Genomic DNA, 5,784 nt, shown 5'->3' on the forward strand with positions numbered 1-5,784 from the left:
GATTGGGGGTAGATTGGGATTGGGGGTAGTTTGGAATTGGGGTTAGTTGGGATTGGGGGCAGGTGGGATTGGGGTTAGTTGGGATTGTGGGTAGTTGGGATTGGGGGTGTTTGGGATTGGGGGTGTTTGGGATTGGTGGTAGTTTGGGATTGGGGTTAGTTTGGGATTGGGAGTAGTTGGAATTTTGAGTAGTTGGGATTGGGGTTAGTTGGGATTGGGGTGAGTTGGGGTTGGGGGTAGTTTGGGATTGGGTGTAGTTGGGAAGAGGGGTAGTTGGGATTGGGGTTAGTTGGGCTTGGGGGCAGTTGGGATTGGGGGTAGTTTGGGATTGTAGTAGTTTGGCATTGGGGGTAGTTGAGGATTGGGGGTAGTTGGGGACTGGGGGTACTTTGGGATTGGGGTAGTTTGGGATTGGGGGTAGTTGGGGATTGGGGGTAGTTTAGGATATGGGTCAGTTGGGATTGGGGGTAGTTGGGATTGGGGTTAGTTTGTGATTGGGGGTAGTTGGGATTGGGGATAGTTGGTATTGGGGTAGTTGGGGATTGGGGGTAGTTTGGGATTGTGGGTAGGTTGGGATTGGGAGTAGTTGGGATTTTGAGTAGTTTGGATTGGGGTTAGTTGGGATTGGGGTAGTTTGGGTTTGGGGGTAGTTTGGGATTGGGGGTAGATTGAGATTGAAGGTAGTTTGGGATTGGGGGTAGTTGGGATGAGGGGTAGTTGGGATGGGGTTAGTTGGGATTGTGGGTAGTTGGGATTGGGGGTGTTTGGGATTGGGGTAGTTGGGATTGGGGGTAGTTTGGGATTGTCGGTAGTTTGAGATTGGGAGTAGTTGGGATTTTAAGTAGTTGGGATTGGGGTTAGTTGGGATTGGGGTTAGTTGGGATTTGGGGTAGTTTGGGATTGGGTGTAGTTGGGATGAGGGGTAGTTGGGACTGGGGGTAGTTGGGATTGGGGGTAGTTGGGATTGGGGGTGTTTGGGATTGGGGGTGTTTGGGACTGGTGTTAGTTTGGCTTGGTGGTAGTTTCGGATTGGGGTTAGTTTGGGATTGGGGTAGTTGGGATTGGGGATAGTTGGGACTGGGGGTAGTTGGGATTGGGGGTAGTTGGGATTGGGGGTGTTTGGGATTGGGGGTAGTTTGGGGTTAGGGGTGTTTGGGATTGGGGGTATTTTGGGATTGGGGGTGTTTGGGTTTGGGGGTGTTTGGGATTGGGTTTAGTTGGGATTGGGGGTAGTTTGGGATTGGGCGTAGTTGGGATGGGGGGTTAGTTGGGATTGGCGGTAGTTTGGGATTGGGGTTAGTTGGGATTGGAAGTAGTTGGGATTTTGCGTAGTTGGGATTGGGGTTAGTTGGGATTGCGGTTAGTTGGGATTGGGGGTCGTTTGGGATTGGTGGTGTTTGGGATTGGGGGCGTTTGGGATTGGGGTAGTTTGGGATTGGGGGTAGTTTGGGATTGGGGGACGTTGGGATGAGGGGTAGTTGGGATTGGGGGTGTTTGGGTTTGGGGGTGTTTGGGATTGGGGTTAGTTGGGATTGGGGGTAGTTTGGGATTGGGGGTAGTTTGGGATTGGGGTAGTTGGGATTGGGGGTAGTTGGGATTGGGGTAGTTGGGATTGTGGGTAGTTTGGGATTGTCGGTAGTTTGAGATTGGGAGTAGTTGGGATTTTAAGTAGTTGGGATTGGGGTTAGTTGGGATTGGGGTTAGTTGGGATTTGGGGTAGTTTGGGATTGGGTGTAGTTGGGATGAGGGGTAGTTGGGACTGGGGGTAGTTGCGATTGGGGGTAGTTGGGATTGGGGGTGTTTGGGATTGGCGGTGTTTGGGACTGGTGTTAGTTTGGCTTGGTGGTAGTTTGGGATTGGGGTAGTTGGGATTGGGGGTAGTTGGGATTGGGGGTGTTTGGGATTGGGGGTAGTTTGGGGTTGGGGGTTTTGGGATTGGGGGTATTTTGGGATTGGGGGTGTTTGGGTTTGGGGGTGTTTGGGATTGGGTTTAGTTGGGATTGGGGGTAGTTTGGGATTGGGCGTAGTTGGGATGGGGGGTTAGTTGGGATTGGCGGTAGTTTGGGATTGGGGTTAGTTGGGATTGGGAGTAGTTGGGATTTTGCGTAGTTGGGATTGGGGTTAGTTGGGATTGCGGTTAGTTGGGATTGGGGGTCGTTTGGGATTGGTGGTGTTTGGGATTGGGGGCGTTTGGGATTGGGGTAGTTTGGGATTGGGGGTAGTTTGGGATTGGGGGACGTTGGGATGAGGGGTAGTTGGGATTGGGGGTGTTTGGGTTTGGGGGTGTTTGGGATTGGGGTTAGTTGGGATTGGGGGTAGTTTGGGATTGGGGGTAGTTGGGATTGGGGTTAGTTGGGATTGGGGGTTAGTTGGGATTAGCGGTAGTTTGGGATTGAGGTTAGTTGGGATTGGGAGTAGTTGGGATTTTGCGTAGTTGGGATTGGGGTTAGTTGGGATTGCGGTTAGTTGGGATTGGGGGTAGTTGGGATTGGGGGTCGTTTGGGATTGGTGGTGTTTGGGATTGGGGGTGTTTGGGATTGGGGTAGTTTGGGATTGGGGGTGGTTTGGGATTGGGGGCAGATTGAGATTGAAGGTAGTTTGGGATTGGGGGTAGTTGGGATGAGGGGTAGTTGGGATGGGGTTAGTTGGGATTGTGGGTAGTTGGGATTGGTGGTGTTTGGGATTGGGGGTGTATGGGATTGGAGGTGTTTGGTATTGGGTTTAATTGGGATTGGGGGTAGTTTGGAATTGGGGTTAGTTGGGATTGGGGGCAGGTGGCATTGGGGTTAGTTGAGATTGTGGGTAGTTGGGATTGGGGGTGTTTGGGTTTGGGGGAGTTTGGGATTGGGGGTGTTTGGGATTGGTGTTAGTTTGGATTGGTGGTAGTTTGGGATTTGGGGTAGTTTGGGATTGGGTGTAGTTGGGATGAGGGGTAGTTGGGATTGGGGTTAGTTGGGATTGGGGGAGTTTGGGATTGGGGTTAGTTTGGGATTGGGGTAGGTTGGGATGGGTGTAGTTTGGGATTGGGGGAGTTTGGGATTGGGGGTAGTTTGGGATTGGGGTAGTTTCGGATTGGGGTAGGTTGGGATTGGGGGTAGTTTGGGATTGGGGTTAGTTTGGGATTGAGGGTAGGTTGGGATTGGGGGTAGTTTGTGATTGGGTGCAGTTTGGGATTGGGGTAGTTGGGATTGGGGGTAGTTTGGGATTGGGGGTAGTTACAGATTGGGAGTAGATTGGGATTTGGGGATTTGGGGGTAATTGGGATTGGGGGTAGTTGGGATTGGGGGTAGTTTAGGATATGGGTCACTTGGGATTGGGGTAGTTTGGGATTGGGGGTAGTTGGGATTGGGGGTAGTTGGGATTGGGGGTAGTTTAGGATATGGGTCACTTGGGATTGGGGTAGTTTGGGATTGGGTGAGTTTGGGATTGGGGGTGATTGGGATTGGGGGTAGTTTGGAATTGGGGGTAGTTTGGAATTGGTGCAGTTGGGAATGGGGGGAGTTTGGGATTGGGGGTTGTTTGGGATTGGGGGTAGTTTGGGATTGGGGGTAGTTTGGGATTGGGAGCAGTTTGGGATTGGGGTTAGTTGGGATTGGGGGTAGCTTGGGATTGGGGGTAGTGGGGAATGGGGTTAGTTTGGGATTGGGGTAGTTTCGGATTGGGGTAGGTTGGGATTGGGGGTAGTTTGGGATTGGGGTTAGTTTGGGATTGGGGGTAGGTTGGGATTGGGGGTAGTTTGTGATTGGGTGCAGTTTGGGATTGGGGTAGTTGGGATTGGGGGTAGTTTGGGATTGGGGGTAGTTACAGATTGGGAGTAGATTGGGATTTGGGGATTTGGGGGTAATTGGGATTGGGGGTAGTTGGGATTGGGGGTAGTTTAGGATATGGGTCACTTGGGATTGGGGGTAGTTTGGGATTGGGGGTAGTTGGGATTGGGGGTAGTTTAGGATATGGGTCACTTGGGATTGGGGTAGTTTGGGATTGGGTGAGTTTGGGATTGGGGGTGATTGGGATTGGGGGTAGTTTGGAATTGGGGGTAGTTTGGAATTGGTGCAGTTGGGAATGGGGGGAGTTTGGGATTGGGGGTTGTTTGGGATTGGGGGTAGTTTGGGATTGGGGTTAGTTGGGATTGGGAGCAGTTTGGGATTGGGGTTAGTTGGGATTGGGGGTAGTTTGGGATTGCGGGTAGTGGGGAATGGGGTTAGTTTGGGATTGGGGTAGTTTCGGATTGGGGTAGGTTGGGATTGGGGGTAGTTTGGGATTGGGGTTAGTTTGGGATTGGGGGTAGGTTGGGATTGGGGGTAGTTTGTGATTGGGTGCAGTTTGGGATTGGGGTAGTTGGGATTGGGGGTAGTTACAGATTGGGGGTAGTTACAGATTGGGAGTAGATTGGGATTTGGGGATTTGGGGAAGTTTGGGATTGGGGTAGTTTGGGATTGGGGGCAGTTTGGGATTGGGGGAAGTTGGGGTTTGGGGGAAGTTGGGGATTGGTGACAGTTTTGGATTGGGGGTAGTTTGGGATTGGGGTAGGTTGGGGTTGGGCGTAGTTTGGGATTGGGGCTAGTTTGGGATTGTGGTAGGTTGGGATTGGGGGTAGTTTGGGATTGGGGTAGGTTGGGATTGGGCGCAGTTTGGGATTGGGGGTACTTTGGGATTGGGGATAGTTTGGGATATCGGATAGTTTGGGATTGGGGGTAGTTTGGGATTGGGGGTGTTCGGGATTGGGGGAGTTTGGGATTGGGGATAGTTTGGGATTGGGGTTAGTTTGGGATTGGGGGTAGATTGGGATTGGGGGAGTTTGGGATTGGGGGTAGTTTCGGATTGGGGTAGGTTGGGATTGGGGGTAGTTTGGGATTGGGGTTAGTTTGGGATTGGGGTAGGTTGGGATTGGGGGTAGTTTGGGATTGGGGTAGGTTGGGATAGGTGTAGTTTGGGATTGGGGGAGTTTGGGATTGGGGGTAGTTTGGGATTGGGGTAGGTTGGGATTGGGTGTAGTTTGGGATTGGGGGAGTTTGGGATTGGGGTAGGTTGGGATAGGTGTAGTTTGGGATTGGGGGAGTTTGGGATTGGGGGTAGTTTGGGATTGGGGTAGGTTGGGATTGGGTGTAGTTTGGGATTGGGGGTAGTTTGGGATTCGGGTAGGTTGGGATTGGGGGTAGTTTGGGATTGGGGTTAGTTTGGGATTGGGGTAGGTTGGGATTGGGGGTAGTTGGGGATAGTTTGGGATTGGGGGTAGTTTGGGATTGGGGTTAGTTTGGGATTGGGGTAGGTTGGGATTGGGGGTAGTTTGGGATTGGGTGTAGTTTGGGATTGGGGGTAGTTTGGGATTCGGGTAGGTTGGGATTGGGGGTAGTTTGGGATTGGGGTTAGTTTGGGATTGGGGTAGGTTGGGATTGGGGGTAGTTGGGGATAGTTTGGGATTGGGGTAGGTTGGGATTGGGGTAGGTTGGGATTGGGGTTAGTTTGGGATTGGTGTTAGTTTGGGATTGGGGATAGATTGAGATTGGGGGAGTTTGGGATTGGGGGTAGTTGGGGATTGGGGGTAGTTGGGGATTGGGGGTAGTTTGTGATTGGGGGTAGTTTGGGATTGGGGTTAGTTTGGGATTGGGGTTAGTTTGGGATTTTGGGTGAAATGTGGCGTTTAAGCAGTTTCGGATTTAGAGGAAATTTGGTGAATGGGGCGGGGCTTCAAAGGAGGCGTGAGGCCCACGTGCAGGGGCGGTTCCCACGTGATCCGGAATTTCCGTTTGAATTGCCCCACCCCCCGCACATTCGATTGGATGA

Source organism: Stegostoma tigrinum, chromosome 47, assembly GCF_030684315.1.
Source record: "Stegostoma tigrinum isolate sSteTig4 chromosome 47, sSteTig4.hap1, whole genome shotgun sequence".
Taxonomy (NCBI): domain Eukaryota; kingdom Metazoa; phylum Chordata; class Chondrichthyes; order Orectolobiformes; family Stegostomatidae; genus Stegostoma; species Stegostoma tigrinum.